The following is a 23,482-nucleotide window of genomic DNA, read 5'->3' as shown; positions in this document are numbered from 1 at the left end:
AATCATTATTATACACTGGAAAACTTAAATAATCGTCTAAAGGTTCTATATATAGTCGCGTGTTACATAATATCTTTCTCTTTTCAAGGGTAGGATTTGTAACGGTACAGTATGCTACACTATCTTTGACAGTGACAATGAACTATGAAATTTCTATAAGTTCCTATTATGTAATACTTCGTGACCGGTTTTAATATTATTCACAGGAAATTTAATATTACATTTCGTACGTGCTTCTATCTGATATACATTATTTTTATTGACAGCTATTTTTTCTGTTTCTATTTTATTTCTATTATAAACATCGTATTGGCATTACAATATTTTTATATGTTAATTTATTACTTTTTTAAATGTATATTAATTCTCATCTCTATCATATTATCCGACCATAGCAATAAATCAAAATCTCTATGTAAGTTGAACAAATAATATTTATTCTTGTTATTCCCTAATATTGATATTAATGTACTAAATTGTTCCTTATAAGTGCCATGGCTGTAGTCACTTCAAATGGGACGTTGCGTAAATATTATTTATAATATTTATTTCCGATAATTTTTTTCACAAACGACATGGTACGTCCAGTATCAATTAAAATTCTAAACCTAGTGGTTGGATCTATAATGTAGGGTAATTCATCTATTTCTGAGTGTAAATTCATTATTGAGAATTAGTTCCGAGGGTTGTATCTTCTAAAAAGTTACCGTTATCAATTTTGTTATTTTTATAATAATTATTATTATTGCTATACTTGTTAATATTATTGCTTCTTAGATTAATTTTACCCTTAGGTATAGTAAAGTTATTGTAAGGTTCCTTTAATATTTAATTTCTGGGCATATTACTCGCCAGTTGATATAGTTTCGGGTGTTTACTCGGTGGTTCTACCGAATTCCTAGTATTTATACTCATTGTTACTTCCTGTGTTCGTTTAAATGATTGTCGTTGATCGGGATTTTGAAAGGGAGTTTTCTGATAATAATTGGACTATGTGTGGTTATAAGGTTGTCTATTAAAAGGTGCTCTTTGGAAGCTTGGGGTTTTAGGAATATAATTTAGTAATAACTGGGGTATCTTGGGATCTGGTTTTTATAGGTATTCGGATTTCGGATCGGTGCAGCGTTTTTTTTACAAATCGATTAGTATTATTATTAAAATTATACTTATTTATTTTAAATTGAAAATCATCGGTTAACTAATGCTTCTTCTAAGGAATTAGGGTTTTTGGTTCGTATTAGCGATCCTATCGCTTCATTTAAGCCTGTTAATAATACACTTAACGCAAACTTCTTTACATATTCAATTAAAACCTTTGCTATTACTGCCTCTTTATCTGCAAAATATGCAATTTGCAAAATTTCATTTCCACGTACAAGCTTTTCTGATGAATTAATTTATCAAGGAAAGGAAAAAAAATAATCAAAATATAGAATACTTAATCAGAGCATTCTGGGAGACAGATATCAGTTCATCTGCATTAACTACTAGTGGATCCGACAATGCTTCGCTATTGCCAGAATGGTTACCGATCTTCAAACCTCATCAACCTCACTACTATATAAATTGTAAAAATAAATAAAGCCTAAAACGTCTTTTCCTAAATTTAATGTCGTTATGTACATCAAGAGATATCGTCTATATCGATCGTTGTTTATGTCAATATCGACTTCCTCAGGCAGTTATACGTGATTAAATTATATTATTAAATATTATGGAAGTAATAAATAACACTCCCGTGACAAATAATAATAAATTGTGAATTTTCAGCATAATTGGTTTAGTTTTTGAGTTATTAGGGCACACACAAAACGAAAATTGTCTTTTATTAATGTAGATAATAGAAGAAAAAAAAAGAAAAATAGTAATAAACAATGTTGTAAAATAATTTCAAACCTATATTTGGAAAAACTGTAACGTCTTCTTTTTTGATACGTCCTAAAGCCATTTCCTAAAATTATAACAATTTAAAAACTCGATCCAAAAATATAAATATATTTCAATATATAATGATAACATTAAAATATTTTTACAATTTATAATCAATCTACTTATACCCGTACAATATAATAACAAATAATATATATTTTCATTTTGAAAGATATACAAAAATAATACAAAATTACGTTGCTTATGAAGAAGAGTGGTTCGCTTCATTTTGATTTGTTTCATAAATGAATGAAAAGATGATAAATGAAAAAAAAAAAAATTAGATTTATAAATGGCTTACAATCTTAAATTAGTGAAAATTTCACAATTGCTTCACTTATGAGCTGTCAGTGAAAATATAAATACCTCAAAATTTTCTTATAGAATTTAAAAAAAAAGCTGATAACACAGTTGTAGGACTTTCCTGAAATCCCACAACTAGAGTCAAATCCTACAACTACTACAGTCCCGTCACGCGGCTAAAACCGCGTTCCGGAAAAGTTCTACAACTGTGGGTTGTTTCTGATGCACGACTTATACACACAAGTTAATTTAAAATATTTATCGTTTTATTTAAATATAATATTTTTTCGTTTATTTAATTCAATGATTACTACTAAAGCGCGCGCGCATACCGTATTTAATTCGCGCGGGTGTGCCGGTACTAGCGGCGACGATCGGCACTAATTAAACTAATGTAATTTCACAACTTACATAGAAAAAATTTCGCTTGTACAGATGATAGACTGGCGTAGCCCGGAGTTTTAACCCACCAGGTACCGAGTGAAGCGGGCGATCGATTCCGAGACCTAGCCAGACCGAGTTACTATTTTCACTTTAAATATTATTCATTTATTTAATTCTACCGCTCATCTGTGATGTCGCAACATAGCAGACGACTACAACAGAATTTTTTGGAATGAGGGTGCGATTTTGCAGAAATATTTTTGCAAATATTGTTATTTTTTAATTGTTAATAAATGCGCCTAAGAAAAATATGACCTTAATAAGTGAAATCTCGTGATACTGAGGCTAACCTTGCTTTACAGCCTCACCCCCGCTATCTTTTTACCGCGTCACCATCGTCACTCGGATCAGATACACTACACAATCCATGATTTTTCATATTATAATTTCTATCATCAGTCATTGAAAAACCGTTCCTCGGAGAACCTCTTCCTCAGAAAATTTAGGACTTTTTAACCGGATCCCAATTTTCGGACGAAAATTGCAAATATTTCCAAAACGGTTGATCCTAGTTCACTGAAACATCTTTTCACCCCCGCGACAATACTCCATCAGTTCTCAGTGGTACTCGTTGGATGATAATATTTTCAAGTGCCCCCGGGGCGCCATTCGGAAATTAGGGAGGGGTACAATGGGGTGCCGCCGTAATACCTCGGTAATCGCTCGTCCGATTTTCACGATTCCAACGGCGTATGTATCAGCAGGTCGAGCGCTAACTGTTTAACGCATCTGGTACACTCTTGATCGACTGGATGTTGCTTATTCAGTCAGTGGTGGTGCTGATGTTATTATTTTACGTCAATTACAGCATCACCCTGCGTGAGGGAGTGGGTCCCACCGCATAGGCGGTGAACCCCACACACGCAGTTTGTGCGGGCTGCTGGGCGTTTGGTTCAGGCAAATTTTCCCACTTCCTACGGAAAAAAAAATACAAAGTAGAAAAAACTATAGAAAAAAAACTAAGTTTATAAGGAGACGGATGAAAGAAAAAGAAAACTTTATATAAAAGGTGAAAAATGTTCCACCGGATGAAGAACATATCTTTTTCAGAAAGTGGATATCCATTTTCATCCACAATCCTTCAGGAGATCGATGTATTTCATCCAAAATAGGAACAGTACGTTTATTGATCTACCAATTTTACATTAAATAATTCATACATACATGTTTTAAAAAGTCCTTTTCTTCATATTCCAAAAATCCATTGATTAAAGTTTCAGATTTTTTTAAGAAATGTCATCATTCACTCACAGTTGTGCAACATATGGAAATACCTAACCTAAATAAATAGTACGGTCCCCAACAAACGAGGTTAATTATTTCACTGTCTTAAATAATGAACAAACTTATAAAGTGAACTGTAAGTAATAGGTTTGTATTACTTTTTTTCATAAAAAAAAAGATAAATTAATTACTGTAATTATATGTGATATATTCTTGTCTGGTTAAAATATTAGATTTTTATCGTAAAATAACGGTTATAAATATATTAACTCAGTATTCAGAGGATTTAATTTGAATTAAAGGAGTTGTTAACGTCTTCTAAGATGTGTTACTTGGCGTGTTACGCCAAGTAACACACCTTATCTTGATAAATGCGATTCATATTATTTATGCACGATCTCTTTGAGTTACATAAGCCTTTAATATATTATTTTTCCTTCATATATTTATTATGCATGAGGTGAATATTCTGGAAGTCTTTTCTCGTGGTGGAAGTTTACAATTATTAATTCTTGATGAAACTTTGCCAAATAAAGAATTATAATACATAAGTAAGGTCTCATCATTCAAGTACGTGCTTTTCCGAACAATGACTTGTCAAATGCTAATTGATATTCATGGAATACCTTTAAGATTTATTGAGATGTTTTCCTATTTATTCTTTTAAGTTAATTTATACTATTCAACATAAGATTGAACAATAGTAAGTCTGTTTATAAATTCAACAAACACAATTAGGACGTTAAATAAGGAACAGAGTGTATTGAAAAAATTTCATTATTGTATAAGCATAAAATTTTGATTTTTTTTTTCATATTTTCCTTTCCCATCAGGAAACTTCGACTAGATATTAGAATTAATTCCCATTTCTTTTCATTCTTTACGTAAGATTTACTTCGAGAATAAATTAAGGGAAGAAAACAAATTTATAAGAAAAAAAAGATTATTACAAAAATTGAGTAAAAAAAAAATTATAAAAAAATCTGAGTTAAGAAAATGGATCAATAAGATTGACAATACATAATACGTTCTTCAAATAGTAGAATTATAAAAAATGTAATAAATTAATTGTTAGAGGATATAAGAGAGGAAATAGAAAAACTGAATCAAGAGGGTTTTTTCAGAGGCAGAATGAAAAACAAATTTTAATAGGTTTGGTAGGTTTAATAGGTTTGTTTTAATAGGAAAAAATATTGGGAATCAAGAAACCTTAAAAATCCCAAAGTTAAGAAAGAGATCAAAGATCAGAATAAATGACCACAGTGGTCCAATGAGACTGTAAAAGCAAAAATAAATAGATTTTCAATTAAATTAAATATAAAAATGCTGGCAGAGTACTGCATGACTTTGCCGACTATTAAAAAAAAAAAAAAAAGAGCAAGAAACAAAAAAAGTATTGATTTTGTAGAAGTGGGGATAAATTAAAAAAATATATATATTATTTAAAAAATTGGATATTTAATGGTTTCATAAAACTGTTAATTTCAAGCAACAATAACATGGCACTTTTCGGAATTTCCCCTACCAAAAATTTTTCTATTTTTGTTTTATATTTTTATATTTCCTTGAAATATTGTGAAATACCATTATTCATTAAAAATGCATGTATTTTAATGATTACATAAAATTATGTTGGAGAAACGACAGTATAATTAGAAAGTCATATTTTTAAACATAACATTTACTATAAATTATGACTATACTTACTTTTATAAATAAAATACAATATTTATTTTATTAAACGGTAATTATATTATAGGATGATACTCAATTATATGTTGAAGTATCAAACTGAACAATTCTTCCCCATCATTATGTCGGTGATGCCATAGAAACTCACATACATAAGAATCCATTAAACTCTATTGTCTGTCATTAAAAATTGCATCATTGTTGTAGTTAATCTGTATATTTAACGTTAATTAAATGAGTTAGCGAAAGAAGCGAGCGTAGGTTATGTCGATATATTTACGATTCGTCATATACGTATAGTAAAAAAAAGTAGAAAAACTTTGGATGGGAAATTCCGAAAGTGTACCAATTATTTTTCTGTAGTATTAAGTAGAAACGTCTTCAGTTACGTTTAGCATTAATGCATTTAGCTGTTTTATTGCATTAAGTCGGTACATTTATTTTACCGACTAAATGAAACGAATTGCGTTTCGTTACGTTCTGCATCTCTTAACGCCTGACCAAATGGAGTATCGCGTCTGCAAAGAACTGTTGTTATTGTCGTTATAAGAAGGAAGAAACACGTTTTTGCAGGATGAGGGAACTGTTGATGAATCTTGGATGTTCCATTATGTTCTCGAGATGAAAAAATAAAACACGCTGTGGAAGTAAACTTCTATATTACCTCCAGAAAAAAAAAACGAATGATGTTCACAACGTGAGTAATAATGGCCATCATCGTTTTTTGAAAATGAAAAATTTTTTTACAAAAATCAGATCTTACAGAACGACGTTAAATGTTCTCTGGTACAATATGTTGAAGATAATACTGAATTGACTTAAGAAACAAACATCCTGTAAAAAAAGTGAACTTCTATTGCATCACGATAATGCGCGTCCCCATATCGCTCAGATAGTTCGCGAATTTTTTAATGGAAAAAAAATTAAATCGCATAGATCCCAGCTCTGTGCCACTTCTGGCTGTTCCCAGAGGTGACGAAACAACTGAAAGGACAAAACTTTGATACGAATCTAGAGGTCGTAAACACCGTGCAGGCGAAATGGATTATGCCTTCAAAAGAATGCCTGTATTTCGTGTTTGAAAAGTGGATCAATCGCTGGAATCGAAATTGTGTATTATTACAATTCATATCAATAAATATAATATTAATTTATATTAAGAATATAATATATTAATAACTGTCAGTTGTAGTAATTCATGGGTAATTTATTTGAAAGTACTTTATGCGTGTATTTTTGTATATGTTATGTATTTAATTCCAGGATGTATGCATTACTGAGTATCGAGGGGTTATCATTATTGTGTACAGTAATGATAATCCCCTCATTCACACACACATCTCACACATTATGAGATGTGTGTGTGCGCGCGCGCGTGACAAATAATAAAAATGTTGATATTCTCTAATGATATGTTTCCCTAAATTAGGTGTGCATTATTACCCACCGGGTACCGGAAGCTAAACAGAAAAAAAAGGAAAAGGTGTGCATTATTGTCCTAATATTGAAATCCTAGTAAATGCAGTTGCTTTAAACGGATTTGAACACTAGATCGTGGATACCGGTGTTCTTTGATGGTTGGATTTCAATTAACCACACATCTCAGCCTCTAATAAAATACATCTCGGGTCGACCTGAGACTGTACAAGAGTATACTTTATTTACATTTATACATATCATCCTCTGAACTAATAATACTTTACGGTGGTTTTGAAGGCTAAACAGAAAAAGAAAGAAGGTGTGTCGAATTAAAGATAACTTTAAAGAAAAATTTCAAACATTTAAAGAAAGATTTAAGAAAAGAAATCTACTGGTATTAAACGGAGATTATAAAGGACTTTTAAATAAGTATAGTTTAAGCAAATTTTATAACGAACGACTAAACAATAAAAATATTATTATTAGTAACTCAAAATTTTCTCAAAATTCACAAGGGGACTCCCTTGTGTCTTCAACATGGGGAGGGGCAAAATAAGACCGTAGTCCCGGTGGGGGATCCCTTGAGATCCCCTCATTAGAGGCATGGCGTATAATTAAACAGACCGGTTCCCGGCTACTTGGGGAGAACTTTAGTTCCTGACGAGGTAGTTTGAGGCGATAGCACCCCCTGGAGCTGAGTAAATGCTTAATTACGAATCCAACTCCGTGGGGAGGGGATAAACCAATGATGTACTCAAAAGGAATGATAAATTATAGAACTGTTATGTTATTATCAATAAATTAACTTAATGAATTGTATAAATTAAATTTCCACTTAACAACAATTTAAAAAGTATAGTACTTAAAATTATTTAAATATTATTTAAATTAAATTGTTATGTTTCACATAGTCGCAAACATCTTACAAACATGACGTTACTGTCTTATTGACGTACGAATTAATTTTATTCTTGACGACCTACTATTATAAACATAACAGTTTAACTTAAAAACGATTATTGATTCGAATTTAAATTAACATCTTTTAGAAAATCCCTGAAGATGGAGTAACACCTCCGAAAGTACTAGGATTTACACTTTTAAATTCTTGCTTAGTGGAAATTAAATTTATACAATTTTATTATTACTAATGGTGCCAAATGCTTAGTAAATTAAAACTTTATGAATGTTTACACGATGATTTTATTAGCAACTACTGATTACAATTTATTTTGTAATGGAAGTTATTGAAATAATCTACTTTTTTTAAATAAATAAAACTTTCTGTAGCAATAAACCTTGAGTGTTTCATATGTATGTGTTTTATAGTTATATATATATATAAAACTATAAAACAACCGCTACTTAAATTACAGTTACATTTGTTTAAAGTGTTACATAATCATATTATATAACAATGTTTTATCATATTTCATATTATAAGACATGTAACTTATACTGTTAGTAAACAAAATAATCCTCAGTAATAAATATTAAGTTCTTGTGTTCTACTAAAATTTATGTCTATTTAAACATTTTGTGTAAATGTATTTATTTTTTTCTTATAAAATAAAATTAAATTACAATTCGATTTATAGAGTTAATTTTTAAAATTTTAAAGAAATATAACATTTATTAAAAAAAATATTATTATTTCTTTAATATATATATATATATTAAAGTAATATTACCAGTATGGAATTTATAAACTAAAAACTGAAACAGAAATTTATAAAAATACAGAAAAAATAAAGACCACATCCGGAGAAGAACATTACAATTTTACTGGTATTTATTCAGAATGAGTGAAAACAGATTAACTAAACAAGTATTTAAATTTTATAACAGTAAAACTATTAAAACTAGCTGTTTAAAGAAGTAAAAAACGATCTTAAAATTTAAAAAATCTTCAAAGAAACCTGTTTAAATAGAAACCAGTTTAGAAAATTAATCAAAGAATTTAAATTCCCAGAGAAGAAGGATAAGAAGAGTATAGGAAGAAAGTGAACCGAAAAAGAAAAGCAACAACAAAATGAAAAAATGGAAAAATAGTGGGGAAAAGAAAGAAGTTCCTAACTGTTATGCAAACGTGATCCTTAGTGGTCCGGACGAACAAAAGTAATATTAATAGAAACATTTTCAAAAAAAAAACATTTTAGGCCAACTTTCTGAACGGGAAGGTAAAAAATGGAGTTAGATAAGTGATGAACTCCCTCTGATCATTTTCAACTGTGTTCTTGATTGATTTATTTGCATGGCATTTCTCCCGCCACTACACCATTCGGTCGCCCTAAAGCATAAGACCGAATGTCTGTGCCACAAACGGCTACTGATCCTCGAAACAGTTTAGCGACCAGTGTCCTAACTAGCTCCTAGAGCTAACCTAATTCCGTGAGCGAAATAAGCATGGTGCCATACACACCTGCTTTGTGTCCCACTGCACACTTCTCATATATTCTAAAATGGGTAGGCGCACCCCGTCAACTACTAAAATATATATGACATCAAGTAAATTAAAGTTATGTCGTCAAGACAGAAATTCGCTGCCACGCTTAGGTCGCAGAGTGCCAGCAAGTACCTGTCCACTAATATTAAAGCGCTTGGAGCTTTAATTGGCTGATGGCCAGCCATTACTCTCGGGTAGCTTCCCACATCAGCGAGGTAGGAGTCTTTACTTTAAATAAACTACTGATGCCGGTTGAACAAAGCACCGGCATCAAGGAACACCCACACGGTTCGACAATGCGCCTCACGCTATATTGACTCGCCGCTTATGAGTTTGGACAATTTTTCCCTTGACCTAAGCTCCAGGGTGGCCTGAGTTTTGGCCCCTCCAAGAGCTGGGCAGTCGAATATCATATGTTCGTTCGACTGGACTTACCCGCAGACGCACAGCTCATCAGCTGCCAGACGGAACCGAAACAAAAATTGGTTCAAGTACGCGTGGTCGGAGAGCACCTGGGCACCCGTTGCTCTTAAAAACGAAGGAGAGACAAACCATCCCCCCAAGTCCTGCATAAATCTATACAAAGACCTTCCCTTAGTCATGGTGTGACATGCATCCATCGCGAGGCTGTAAAGCCTCGCGATGGATACTCGTTCAGTTGCCCATCTGTGCAACTGAACGAAATTTAGAACCGGTGCATTGTGATCACGTTCCACTCCAATACAAGCCCGGCTCGAAACCGCATCCCAAATACCTCGGCCTCCCTGCCTCTTCGCAACTTCCACATGGCCGCCCGAACTTTCACACTAAATCGATTGGAAGAGCCTTTCCCAATACTGTGGTAGCCTCGTAGGAGGTTGTTTTAAAAACACTAGTGCATACTATTAATGCTCTGCGCTGGGCACTCCTTAATTTCTGAATAAGTGCTCGATTTCTGTCCAACCTATGCACTCAACGGACGCAGCAGAAGAGTCATACTTTCGAAGACACCTCGGTACAGCATGTACAAACGACGACCCGACAGCCCGTAATCCTTCCGAGCAATTCTCCTAATCCTCCTTCATCTTCCGGAGCATCTGGAAACAGAATACCCAGGAACGCCTGGTAAGTCGCCACAGATGTTAAAGTGTGTTCACTTTAAAAGCTTAACACTTTGGTGTTTCCTTACTCTGAGGGGAAAATTTAAAATGTGATCCTTGACAAAAAAAAATTAAAGAGAACTGTTTAAAATTATTTAAAAAATAACGAAAAAAATTGCTTCTCATTTTGAGTTCAGAATGTAATATAGGTGCCATAACTACTTCAATTTTAATTTAGACTTTTAAGAGATGAGAATAAAAACAAAATTCCCCATCTTTTTAGAGGTGAGAAATAATTTTTTAGAAAAATTTAACTAAAAATATTCATATAGAGGTTAAGCTTAATAAATTTTCCTAATTAAAGTTTTCTCTAACTCTAATACCCCTTCAATAGAAGCTAAAATAAAAAAAAAATAAATTCAAAAACCTTTTCCGCATTTTAGACTGGGGTCTATAATTCTAAAAAAATGTAAAAATTTCTTGTCAGTCTAAATATGAAGTATAAACTTTCAAAAAAGTTTTGAAAAATATTTACATCAAAGGGAAATAGAGAAAAGAACAAAAATTATATATTTCAATTTTAAGAGCTGATTCGATTTTTTGAAAAAAAATTTTTTAGTATTTATATATAAGCATTATAGGTAACAAATTCGGTTTAATAAAGTTTTTTCTAAAATATCTCTGAAGAGAATCGAAATTAGTTTTTTATCGATATCCCCTACCTCTTAACGATCTTTGAAAAAAATAATTAATATGATCAATGCGCCCCATATATAGAAATATTTGAACTAAATCGGTTTGGCCAATCCTGAAATATAAGGCCAAAATCATTATTAAACACATACATACGATCGTACGCGCATTCGTACATACGTACGCACTAGATGAAATAGTTGGATCCTACAGAGTAAAAATTTGGAAAAACAGTCGACTTTTACTTTTACTTTTAAATTTATTGATTTATATTTTTGTAACATAAGTATTCTAATAGAATGTTATAATTTTAAAGAATACAAATTAGAATTTCTTTCATAATGAGTGATTTGACAAACTATATATTACCCGTATATATTTTATATGTTTGTTAAACGTGTACAGAATACGTAACTTTTCTTAGACGTTTAGAAAAACTTGTTTTCGTTTACGGTACTCGTATAGAAATAAGGCAATAAGTAATAGATTTAAACATTAGACCATTATAATGTAAGGTATGGAATAAAAAACTTTCCTCACTTAATAAGGTAAATTTAAATGTGAAGGTAAATTGATAAAAAAATAATGTATGACACGTAACGTATTTCTAAGGAATAAAGGTAGAAATAAAATAAAGAAAGAAAGAACTGTGTGCGGATATATTTATAAATATTAAAATTAATTTTACGTTTAAAACCCTTTCCTGTAAAATATAAATATTTCAATTATTTTTATAAATTTGATCGGGGTTTTTTAAACTATAGAATTACAATTATAGTGAGATTTTTATGGTTGTAAAGCGTAATTACAAAAAAAATTAGTAAAATACGTAGCATCTAAAAATGCACTTATGCCTAATGGAGTTTTTTTCATTTAAACAGCTATTTTTTTTTTTAATTCATCGGTTATTTTGCATTCTGCTTACAACTAAACAATTTTTTTTTGCCTGTAAAATTTACTGTATCAATTAATCAGAACCATAAGATAATTTGATTACAATGAACAAAATCACATGCAAAGACAGGTATCCACTGAAATAGCTCAACAATTTATAATTATTGAAGGGTCTGAATAAATCTCTCATGTGTGTGAATTCATGTATGCGTATGAATAGCAAATTAATATGTACGAATTTATAATTCATACACATATCGCATATGTATACATATCTTATATAGTGTGTTATACAAAGAGGTATACGCTTTTGATTTAATATCACTCGCCCATTCCCACAACGAATCTACTGAAACTTTACAGAACTTTTAACGAAGATTCTAAAGTGTTCTGTGAATATTTTAAGCTTCTAGAATTTACGGAAACAAAATCGCGCCTTTCAAATAAATTCATTAATTTCAGATAAAACACATTTTTTATTCATTACAATAGCTGGTAAAAATGATTAAAATGCAGATGTTAATTAAAACTAGAATAATTATTAATTTGTTTTATTCAATTTGAACAGCAGTTTAACAATAAATACATCATCTGTTTTTAATCATTTTTACCAGGTATTTTGTAAAGAATAAAAACAATCATACAGAAGATGTTTATTTCAACTTGTTAGCCGATCGGATTTTACCAAATATCCGGGAAAATGTTGGGCAAGGATTAAATAACAAAATATGGTTTGAGCAAGACGGGGCACCACCTCATTATTATTTAAGGGCACGGTAAATTTTAAATGACTAGTTTCAAATCGCTGGATAGGTCGTAGAGGAGCCATAGAAATGACCTGCCAGGTCCCGCAGACCTCTTTCCTCAGGATTACTTTTTGTAGGAGATACCTGAAACACAACGATTACAAAACAAAACTGCAAACATTGACGAATTGAAAAATAATTGACGAATCTGTTCGTGTACCACCAGACATGATACAAGTTATAAACGTATAATACTTGAGGTCAGCGCACCACCAAGCTGTAGTGGGAAAGCTTTTTGAACATTTATTGTAGAATGGTGTGCTTTCAAAATTTATTTCATTAGTAATTTACGATCAAGAACATTTATTTAAAATTTAAAATTAAATATTGTAATATTTAAACTAAATAATATCAGTTGATATAGTCATTTAAATTGTTGTTAATTATTTGTTATTGTTTATTATTACCAATATTATAACACTGTTTAAAGTTCATTACTGTATGCATTTGAATGTAAAATGCAATAAAATTGTTCATGTAGCGCGTTTTACCTAGTTTTATAGTTAACAAGGGTTTTCTGTCATTGCAACTTTAAATGCTTATAATTCAATAACGAAGGGATTAACAGAAAAACGGGTTTCACCATTGTCTTTCTTGTAAAATGTTAAATCGAAATGATTTTTCATATGTTCGCCTTCCTACTTAATAAGGTTAAGTTTTATTCAATATGGCGGATTCAAAATGGCGGACAAACATTAAAAACACACAATAATGTAGATTTTTTTGTAAGTTTGTAGAACCCCATTTCTTTTCGCCTCCAATTACTTCTCAGATATGCAGTATAAAGTTGTTTCCATACTTAAATATCATCCGGTATATCTAATTTTATCAAAATATTTCAATTTGTTCTTAAGATCAAAATTTTATTAAAAATAAAAAATGGTGGACAAAGGAGTAATGATGAGAGAGATAGGACGCTTGCCCGTATAACATTGTTTATTTTGATCTCCTGAATTAGTCCTTTGGAAATCAGTAGGGGAAATTCCTTCCGGCACACCTTGTAGGCCTATAAGTTTTAGATTTCTGTTTAAAATATTTAAAAAAATACTGAACCCAATTTTTGTTCTTTTCCTGGGGAAAAATGTTTACATGTACTTTACTTATTTTACATTCAATAAAAAATCTGAAAAAAATATCTTACAAATGATTTTATCTAGTATACACTATAAGCAGAGAATTCGGATAAAAAAGTAAGAAAATCAAAACAGTAAGAATAAAAATTTTTGAAATTTGGTGTGCGGGAGGGTTTATGTAATTAAATCACATCTTAGGATATCCTCTGTTTTTTTTATATTAAATGCAAAGGGAAAAATTACTGCGGAAGATAGAAATAATATAATCAAAAATAAATTGATTTTATTGAGGATGCAGTTTTAAATTCACACATACATGCAAACACACGCGCGTATTTATTTTTTTAAGTTAAATGAATATAAAGGAACATTTCAAAATAATATTATTCATTTTGAACTAGAACTAAGTTAATCTGATTGTTTAATTACATTTTTTAAATGAAAAGTATATAGAATTGTATTTAATTAATAACGTCTGATATTTTTTCATATTTATTTTTTTTATTATTTATTGCAAAACTTATAACAATCAAGGTTAAAAATTATTAATAAATCAACTAATTTTTTTAAAATGTTCAGCATTTTAAAAAAAATAGGGTTCAAATACAGAGATAGAAGAACAATTGCTAACATGTACAGGAACCAAACAGCAACAGTAACAATTGAAGAACATAAGAAAGAAGCCGTAATAAGAAAGGGAGTCCGACAAGGATGTTCCCTATCTCCATTACTTTTTTATCTTTACATGGAACTAGCAGTTAATGATGTTAAAGAACAATTTAGATTCGGAGTAACAATACAAGGTGAAAAGATAAAGATGCTACGATTTGCTGATGATATAGTAATTCTAGCCGAGAGTAAAAAGGATTTAGAAGAAACAATGAACGGCAACAAGATGAAGTCCTACGCAAGAACTATCGCATGAAAATAAACAAAAGTAATGAAATGTAGTAGAAATAACAAAGATGGACCACTGAATGTGAAAATAGGAGGAGAAAAGATTATCGAGGTAGAAGAATTTTGTTATTTGGGAAGTAGAATTACTAAAGATGGACGAAGCAGGAGCGATATAAAATGCCGAATAGCACAAGCTAAACGAGCCTTCAGTAAGAAATATAATTTGTTTACATCAAAAATTAATTTAAACGTCAGGAAAAGATTTTTGAAAGTATATGTTTGGAGTGTCGCTTTATATGGAAGTGAAACTTGGACGATCGGAGTATCTGAGAAGAAAAGATTAGAAGCTTTTGAAATGCGGTGCTGTAGGAGAATGTTAAAAATCAGATGGGTGGATAAAGTGACAAATGAAGAGATATTGCGGCAAATAGATGAAGAAAGAAGCATTTGGAAAAATATAGTTAAAAGAAGAGACAGACTTATAGGCCACATACTAAGGCATCCTGGAATAGTCGCTTTAATATTGGAAGGACAGGTAGAAGGGAAAAATTGTGTAGGCAGGCCACGTTTGGAATATGTAAAACAAATTGTTAGGGATGTAGGATGTAGAGGGTATACTGAAACGAAACGACTAGCACTAGATAGGGAATCTTGGAGAGCTGCATTAAACCAGTCAAATGACTGAAGACAAAAAAAAAATAAATCAACATATTTAAATAAATAAAAAAAAAAATTAGAAGAAAAAAAGGAGATGAAGTCGGATCGAACCGATGTGTCTTTCCCTTGTAAGAGCCAAATATTTCATTAACCAAAATTTTATTTGGCTCTAGATTTTATTTTATTTTACTCTGGAACCAATGAAAGTAAGTCCCACTTATGGTATATCATTGAAAAGCTAAGGGCTTATTACTGCAGTTAAGAAAAATTCCATAATAAATTTTTGTTTTTTTGGATTTTGGGCTTTTTTGGACATTTTTGGTCCAGTCGATTGCAATACAAATGTGAGGTGCACAACTAGATGTTACAACAGTCCTAAATCAAAAATTTCAACATCCTACGGCTAATCGTTTTTGAGTTATGCGAGATAGATACGTACGTAAAGATGTCACGCCGAAACTAGTCAAAATGGATTCAGGGTTGGTCAAAATAGATATTTCCGCTGAAATCTGAAAACTGACATTTTTCGCGATCACAATACTTCCTTTACTTCGTACAAGGAAGTAACCCGACATCCCATGTTGTAGAGAGGGTGGGGTTTTAGTGGGTAGGCCTGCAAGGGAGAGTCCCACACTACTGTGAGATATGTGAACACGTGGTTGCTATAAAAGGTTTCCTCTCTTCCAACAATATATATATATATATATATATACGTTTAGGCTTGCATATAATTTTCAGATAAATCAATAAATATATATATATATGGCAACCCGACATCCCATGTTGTAGAGAGGGTGGGGTTTTAGTGGGTAGGCCTGCAAGGGAGAGTCCCACTCTACTGTGAGATATGTGAACACATGGTTGCTATAAAAGGTTTGCTCTCTTCCAACAATATATATATATATACATTTAGGCTTGCATATAATTTTCAGATAAATCAATAAATATATATATATATGTATATAGATTAGAGGATCATAAAATTTATAATTACTCGTATATTCCGTTATTCTAATATATTAATATGTATTTTTATCTTTCTCGTAAAATATATAAACATCAATCAAATGTTTTATCCACAACATACATATTTTAGTAATATTTAAATGTAAAATGTAAATGTCATTTTTGTGCAATTAAATTTTTATTACTTATTTTAAATAATTAATATATATATATATATATATTTTTTTTTTTTTATTAACTTTTATATTAGCTACTAATTTCTGTATTTTTATTTTTATGTTAACGTAATAGATTTTTTATTGTTGCAAGAATAATAAATAGGATAAGTTATTAAAGTGACAGCAGTTATTAACGTTAACAATTATAACAACCCATATTTAAAATTTGACTATTTTTTCTTGTTCTCGCTGTTGTTCATATCCTTAGTTGTAGTATCTGGTCTAAACCAAACAAACTTTAATTTTAATTTTACGATGATAAATCATAAGTAAATAAATAAATAAATCTTTTATTTTGACCAGCACAAAATAATACATAGTTCAGATCAGGAATGTGTAAGTATTCCATAGTTAAACAAAGGATTTTCCTTAGAATTTTTCTGGATAAATTAAGGGAAACCTTTGTAAAAAATGGATCAGAGTGTCATTACAAAATAAATAATTAATTATAAAATAAATAATAGATTTGATTAAAATTGTTAATATATCGAAATAATGTTAATGTAAACCCGAGAAGATAAAATAATTCACAATTCAGAAGGTGGAAAATTATTTGAAGGAAAATTTATCTAAACGATAAATAAATAATAAAAAATTCAGGGGTTTTTCAACAAGTATTATCTAAAAATTCGTCAACTAAGTAACGTTGTTTTTGTTTAAAAAAAATTGTTTAATTATGCTTTAAATGAATCCATTTTTTCCCATTTTCCTAATGAGTACGTTGCAATCTGTTCAACTAGTGAATAATATGCAACACACCCCTCCAGGGCCTAATTAGATGAAGTATTTATGATATCTAAATAAGGTAAAAATCTTGTACAGACTCAGGCCGACCATTCCTAAGATGTGCAGTTAATTGAATCCCAACCACCAAAGTACATCTTCCACTTGTTCAGTATTAAATCCGTATAAAAGCAACCAACATTTACTAAGATTTGAACCTCGGAATCTTCGACTTCGAATATCAGTGGTTAAACAACTGCTTTGCGTCGACGACTTAACAACCACTTGGTGGAATAAATAAATTGGTGAAAATATTTTTTAAATGTTTTTTTTTTTTTTTAATGGAAAAAGATGTATAATAAGATCTTTGCTCGTATTTACATTTATACATATCATCCTCTGAAGTAATACCTCATGGTGGTTCCGGAGGCTAAACAGAAAAAGAAAGAAATATGAAACAAGGTTCGGTCATTTGTTTGGGTTTGGTAAAGAATTGTTATTTTTTTTTTAGCATCAGTATATGTTTCATAAACATAAGGATAAGTTAGCATTTTTAGTGTATAATACATAAACATATTGTTTAGACTTTAAAATTTAAAAAATCTACAATTTTTTTGTTTGTTCTGAATTTTTTAATGTCTGTAAATTATTTAAAAAATTACTATTAATATTATCGTAATAAAAGTGAAAGCTAAAATTTTAATTATTTTTTCTTCTGAAACGAACTGTTAATTATTATAGCAAATGTATTGTATAGGAATTAAATATTTAGAATTATTATTCGGTACATGTATTATACTACTAATAATGTCTATTATTTTATCTCGTTGTAAGTGAAACATATTTATTATTATGTTATAAAACAAGTGCTATTGTTCAGTACTTGTTTTAAATTAGGAATAGTTTCTAACATTTTAACCTCCTTGAATATGCATAATGTATCATTTAAATGAACTGATTGCATTTAAAGCTGTTATAGGTTAACACATTGATAACCAGTTTTAACTGTAATCATTGTGGTCAACATATTTTAAGTATAATATTTATCAAAATATTTCTGGGTAAATTAACTAAATATTATTTATATACTATTTTTTTTAACTGTATTAAAATATTCACAGCTGTAGTACCGATAATGTATTATAAATACTATAACATTAGGAGTGATGAATATAGCGTTGAATGATTGTAACTTCCCAGGTTGTTGGAAAGAGGCGAGATTAGTGTTACTCCGAGGTGACTCTGAGGTGACAGGAGGAGTGTTCAGACCGTTATGTTTGATAAACGTGTTAGGAAAGCTCTATGAGAGACTCATAGCAAGAAGAATACAAGAGGAACTGGAAACATGTGGTGAACTTTCCCCGAATCAGTTCGGGTTGAGAAACGGGAAGTCGACGGTCGATGGTAAAGGCATTTGATCGGATGGGCCAGAGATAGAGATAGCGGTATCTGTAAAAAAAGGAGGATCCCGCTTGTGATTCTCCTTGACGTAAGGAACGCTTTCAACAGCGTTCCTTGGTCAGTGGTCATGGGTTTGCTGAGGGCACGTGGGATAAGTGACTACCTGACAGTAATTATTAATGAATACCTTCATGACAGGTAAATGAAGGCGGGGACGGAGGATGGGGAAGAAGAATTTGACATGACGAAGGGGTTACTCAGGGCTCAGTGTTAGCCCCTCTGTTATGGAACTTGGCGTTCGATGACCTTTTAAGGCTGTCGTTTCCTGGGGATACCCAGATTATAGCATACGCTGATGATCGGGTATTGCTGATTGCAAGTTACACAGAAGCCGATGTTGAGGATACGGCCAATGAGGCGTCGCGTTTGTGAACGGCTGGCTCAAAGATAGAGGCATGTGCTTGGTCCCAAAGAAGACTTCAATGGTTACCGTGGTCGGTGGGAGATACATCCGAGAAATGAAGATCAGTGTAGACGAAATCAGAATAGTCACGTCAAGGAGTCTAAATTGCCTGGTGGTCAATCAGGCCTTTATAATGAACACTTACGTGATGTTACCGGGCTGAGAACGCGATGAATCACCTCAGCAAATTTTTGTGTAACAGGAAGAGATCGCGGAGCTGATAATGTCGGTTGTCATATCTATGATGCTCTATGCCGTTCCGGCCTGAGGTGACGCCCTTGACAGGAGGAGGAATATCAGAAAGTTTTACCCTCTTCAACGGCGGACGCCGTTGAAAGTGTCGTCTGCTTTCCGCACAGTGTTCTGCAATGCAGTTGAGGTTATCACAAGTATCTCCTCGATACCCCTCAGGGCGAAACAACTGTCAAGAGTTTATGATGGAATGCCAAAAGATGCGATCAACAAGCAGCTGCTCCAAGAGAGGTAAGTAACACGGGATGATTCGACAAAGGGGTCATGGACAAGGAGGCTGATCCCTAATTTAGACTCATGGATTCGGAGGGGGCATGGTGAGGTGAATTTCCATCTCACCCAGCTCCTATCCGGTCATAGGGAATTCTCGGCGTACGAAGAGAATCACCTCGGTGCAGGTTCTGTGGGTTGTTTGATACGCCTGAACACACATTTTATTTCTGACACAGATGGGATGTAGCAAAAAGATGTCGGGGCCTAGATTGGCTCACTCCCGAGACACAGTAGATTATATGCTTCGGGGCCTGAAAGAATGGAAGGAAGTATCCGAATTGGCATCGGACATTCTGAAGGTTAAGGAGGAGAAGTACAAGGAATGACAGGCGGTTTTAAAATTATCAAAAAATCAGGTCTTAAACACCTTTCCAAATTAAAAAATGGCAGCCATGTTTATTTTTCAAGGAAGATTCAAATAAAATTAGACCAAAAGAGAAGACCTCTAATGTCTGAGGCGAAGAAAACGGACCCCTAGTTAGAGGGTGACGGCCACCCACTGCGGAGCCGTTGTTCGTCTGCTGATGGGCGACGGTGAAAAAGCACGGGAACCCTAGCTCCCCCGTACTCGGGCACCTCCCGGGACTAAGTAATGATTAACTTCGGGTCCGGTCTCTGGAGGCGAGTTGGTGAGGTGGAGGTTGTCGGTAGGGCGCAGGTATACATACGCACTTTCACTACTTCTAGTGGAACCTATTAGCGAGACCGACATTCAGTGCGTAATTGGCATTCCTCCCCTCACCAGGAAAAAAATAAAAACCATAACATTGATAAAACTGAAAACACATAGAGAGGTGGAAGTAGAATGGGACTGTACGAGGTAGACTGTACAAAAGTTTTCAGATTGAATCTTATTTTCATTTTTTATTTTTTTAATAAAAAAAACTATAACGATCTCTCTCCCTCTCTCTCTCTCTCTCTCTCTCTCTCTCTCTCTTTAACTTCCTGTTTTTATTTTTAAATAAAAGTATGTTAATCCTTTAAAAGGAAAAAATATATATATATTTTTTTACAAGTTATTTTTCTTATCTTAATTAAAAATACAAAAATAATATCTAAATATTTCAAGTGATTTAAAATGTAAAATCCTTCTTCATAAATTTTTTTTTTCTTTGTCAAGTAAAGGTTATTTATATATACAGAGTGTTTCTAAAATGGTGGGCTGGCTATACTTTTTCGGATTCTTGTAAAATTAAACAAAAAATATCCTTAGGAAAAATGGCAGTCTCCTTCGTTCTCCTCCTTTCTACCATTTTATTATTTTTATATAAAAATTTATATCTCAAGTTCGGGTAGATGAATCATATTAATATTTGGTAACCATCTTGGTAATAAAGTTTTAAAATTATAAAAAAATCAGGTCTTAAACACCTTTCTAAATTAAAAAATGGCGGCCTTGTTTATTTTTCAATCCGTTATATCTCAGTAAATATTAGTTTTATCAAAATCTATGTTTTGCTGAAATATTAAGCCTTTTATTTTGAAAAAATGACGTTTTATATATATTATATATTTTTTTTTAATCGGTTAACAAAAAGTCGAGCTACTGCAGAAAATTGATGTTATTTGCATGATGAACGTTAAGTAAGTGTTAGTCATTTTGTGCCATAATTATTAGGTTTATTATTGTGAGAAAATTATACTTAATTTGATACTAACTTACAATATTAGAATTAACAATAAATAAAAACAATTAGTATTTGAACGTAAAGTGAAGGACATGAAAACAGACATAAAATTACAACATTAATTTTCTGCTATAACTCCACTTAACCGATTTAAAAAAATTAAATGTCATTTTATTCAAAATAAAAGGCTGAATATTTTAGAAAATGACATAAATTTTGATAAAACTAATATTTATAGAGATATAACGGATTGAAAGATATAATTAAAAATAATTTTTAAGAATTTAACCTAAAGAGTAGAAAAGATTCAAAACCTTTTTTTAAATAAAAAAAATTTCATTAAATATGAAAATTGAAAATAATTAATTATCTTTACTCCAATTCTACTTAATTGCGGTATAAATATTAAGATCACATGATTAATGTTACTTATTTTAAAATCTATTTTACTGAAAAAATCATAATAAAAATAAATGATAAAAATATAATAAAAGGTAATTGCAATTTTAGAATATTAAAAAAAAAAAAATTAAAGCTAAATTTACGGTAAAAAAATCCAAAAAGTAAGATTTAAATCGACATGTTCATTTCTTAAAAGGAGATCTAATTTTAAAATTAAGTAAGAATATTTTAATAATATGAATGTTAAATATAATTGATTTTTTTAAATTAACAAATTATAAATGAATTTTTACAATTGCAGGATTAAATCTAAAAAAAAAATTCAAAATAAATAAAATTAACTCTGAACAATTTATTTCGTCAGAAGACTATTTATTAAATTATAATACTCGTACATATGAAAATAGGTTTTAATTATGGTTCTGTCAGTCCGTTTGAAACAGCATCACGCGAGAACCAACCAACCGATTATTTTCAGGTTACATTCGTGTTTTCCCAGGGAAGATTTTAAGTCATAGATCGATGAACTAGCCTCCTCGGGGATAAAGTTGTGAAATTTTTCTCTTACAGTGTACAGTGTACTATAGTTATTACTCTCCTGTCTTTTGTAATTTAGATTATTTCTCAGGTATTTGTAAAGTCTATATACTTTAATTGTTATTTATCAGTATTATTCTCATAACCATGAGGGTAACGAATACTGCGAGGGTTCAGGGGGCAAAGCCCTCTTGCAAAACGCAGGAGTCCTGACCGGCTGGTATAAATATAAAATATATTAAACATATTTAGTACCAAACATTTTCGAAAAAAAAAATGTTCTTGCTAATAAATAATAAATTGTAGACATATTCGGGCTGTCTTTAAAATTTGAAATATATGCTAATGAAATATTTTATTAAAAAATTTTTACAGAAGCGGAAAACTCCTTGTAAAGAGATTAACTTTAACATAATTATGAAATATCAATTATTAGGAATAAGTGACTAGGATAGACGGCTTGCATATTGATTAATCGTTTGCGTTGTGTATTCATTTTTCGAATATAAAAAAAATATATATTTTTAATTTCTGAAAAATATTTACTTATGAGAAAACTTATTTTTAAATTTTATTCATAGGTCAGTGAATTTCTTTTATATAAACTAAAAAACACATATTAAAAACATTTATTTTACAGTAAAAATACAATATATAACAATTAAAACGCTGTACTTACGTGATTTTTTAAAACTAATGTTGAACTGATATAAACAAATAAGTCGAAAAAATTATTTTACTGAATTACAATTACTGTGTATAAATGATGGCTATATAGTCTACTACCGAAGCAGGAATACTATACGATAAAATCTACCCACCGTTGCATGATGAGCGTTACTAGAAAGTAACTGTTAGTCAGTTTCACCGTCAGATGTCAGGCGCATCGTACACAAAAAACTAATTAAACCACGAAATTGTAAACCACAATTGTAAAACCACCATTGTACTTGGGTAATATATTCAGTTTATGTTTGCTGTTTTGTTTAATTCATTATTTAAAACAAGTACAACGAGTAAAGTTACAGTATAGAAATATATAAAGAAGCTGCATAAAACTATT

At 31.1% G+C, this 23,482-nt stretch overlaps 1 protein-coding gene across 1 annotated transcript in view; it reads right to left on the bottom strand.

Moving 5' to 3' along the window:
- The window catches only part of LOC142329814 (protein scarlet-like), a 104,472-nt gene extending 81,233 nt beyond the window's left edge, over nt 1–23,239 (bottom strand). Inside the window, exon 1 of the mRNA XM_075374659.1 lies at nt 23,099–23,239. The gene's annotated coding sequence lies outside the window, so the exon portion shown is untranslated. The remainder of the gene's footprint in view (nt 1–23,098) is intronic.
- Nucleotides 23,240–23,482: the final 243 nt, after the last annotated feature.

The sequence above is a fragment of the Lycorma delicatula genome, chromosome 9 (assembly GCF_047948215.1).
Source record: "Lycorma delicatula isolate Av1 chromosome 9, ASM4794821v1, whole genome shotgun sequence".
NCBI lineage: Eukaryota > Metazoa > Arthropoda > Insecta > Hemiptera > Fulgoridae > Lycorma > Lycorma delicatula.
Note: the sequence above shows the minus strand (reverse complement) of the source record. Positions and strands in the feature narration are given on the sequence as shown.